The sequence below is a fragment of the Chinchilla lanigera genome, unplaced genomic scaffold (genome assembly GCF_000276665.1).
Source record: "Chinchilla lanigera isolate Chin_1 unplaced genomic scaffold, ChiLan1.0 scaffold00092, whole genome shotgun sequence".
NCBI classification, from domain to species: Eukaryota; Metazoa; Chordata; class Mammalia; order Rodentia; family Chinchillidae; genus Chinchilla; species Chinchilla lanigera.
The window spans coordinates 3249981-3251959 of record NW_004955493.1 but is presented as its reverse complement, the minus strand read 5'-3'; positions in this window follow the sequence as shown (position 1 = coordinate 3251959).

Genomic DNA, 1979 nt, shown 5'->3' with positions numbered 1-1979 from the left:
TGCCTGAAATTGCCCCGCTTCTCTGTCCCACAAGCACCACTAACCCTCACCCTTGTGGAAGCGCTTTGGAGACGTGGGTGTCTATCTTCATGCTTGGCTGCTATTCAAATAAACTTTATCGCAAAATGCGCCGCTTCCCGGGGTTTACAGACACGTGCCACTGCCCGTGGCTGCTTCCTGCCTTTTACCTAGTACTCCGGCGGATCTGGGGCAATTTTCCCCGATAAACACGTCAACGTTGCTGCCTCGAGAAGGCCTTGTGCGAGCCCTAGAACTCCTCGCAGGTCAGGTGGAGGGGGACGGCAACCTCCGCTCGGTGAGCTCTGCACGTGTGGGTTTCTCACACACCTGTCATAAAGCCTTTGCTTTCCGGGGTTCTCTGGACTTTAGAATTGTGGACCAGGAGCAACGAGCTCATCTCGTGTCTCTAGCTTGCAGCTGAGGAGGCAGACTTGGAACCACAAAACCCCCTCTGCAAGGAGCCAGTCACGTGCCTCTGCGGCCTCGCTCCTCGGCTTTGCCACACGCTCCTCCACGCACGGGGAGCCGAGAGGGAAAGAGACAAGCACGGCCTCTTAGGAAACAGACTTGTCCCCCAAAAACTACGCTCGAGCTTCCACAGCAGCCCTGTCCGACTGTCCGAACGGCCACGAGAAGAGTGGGCGGCACGGGGGTGACATCAGGGGCTGCCACCCAGGATGTAAAGGAACAGGTGCCGCTACATCAGTGGGGCTCAAAAATGAAGTTCCGGGGCTGGGGATTTAGCTCAGTGGCAAAGCGCCTGCCTGGCAAGCGCAAGGTCATGAGTTCGGTTCCCGGTACCAGAAAAAAACAAAAAAACAAAAAAATGAAGTTCCGCGCTAGACGCCAGACCCGAGGACCACGTGTTCGCACGACTTGTATGAGCCCAGACTGAGACCCAGCAGGAGTCAGCGCTGCAGCCAGCCCAAAAGGCATCTCTGATGAATTCCTTCCCCCCCCCACTCCCTGGGGAATTGAACTCAAGGCTTTCACACTGAGCTACATCTCCAGCCCTTTTTATTTTTAATTTTGAGACAGTCTGACTAAATTGCTACCTTGCCCAGGCCGGGCCCATCTCGTGATCCTCCTGCTTCAGCCTTCCCAGCACGGTATTACAGGCGCGCGCCCTCACGCCGGCTGTGTAATCCTCTCTTGCTCCAGGGAGGTATTTTGCGCTATGCGTCCCTTCAACTGATTGGGTGAGGCCCACCCGCATTCTGGGGACCAATCTGCCTTGCTGCAAACCCACTTATTTTAAACGTTCATCTCGCCCAAAAACACCCTCACGGAAATTCCCAGGGCGCACTCGGACCGCACGCGAAGTCAGCCCTCACGGGCGGCAGCCTGCGGGGTTTGAAGCCGCCTCTCCCCTCCCCCGCGGCCCGGCTCCCGCTCTGAGCGCTTCCTGCGAGCTCCTGCCGGCCTGGGGCTTCGCGCACACGCGGGCAGACAAGGGCAGGCGACCTTGACGGCGGCCCCTCCTACATGTCCCACGGCCCCGTCTGTCCACAGGGAGGAGGGCTGCACCGCCCCGGAGACACTGTACCCCTGGGGGCTTCCGCCCCTTCTCCCCACCCTGGACCGAGCGCGGGGTGGGGGGCAGGCGCCACCCTCTCGGCCTTGTGGGGGGCTGCATCTGACGGGGGGGGGCATGCGGAGGGGGGAGAAGGGCTGACGTGCTGAGGGTGGCGCGGGCAGCGGAGGCCAGAGGCGGGCAGGGCACATCAGGGAGGGATGGGGATCTGTGAGCCCCCCGGGAAAAGATCTGTGACACCCCCGGAAGGGACCCGTGATCCTCTCTCCCCCAGGAAAAGGACCTGTGATTTCCCCCCCTGGAAGGGGCCTGTGATCCCCGCCGCCCCAGGAAAGGACTTGTGACCCCCCCACCCCAGGGAAGGGACCTGCGACCGGCGCCTCCTCCGGTTGGCGCAGCCAGGGCCCGCGCATGGGCTCCCCTA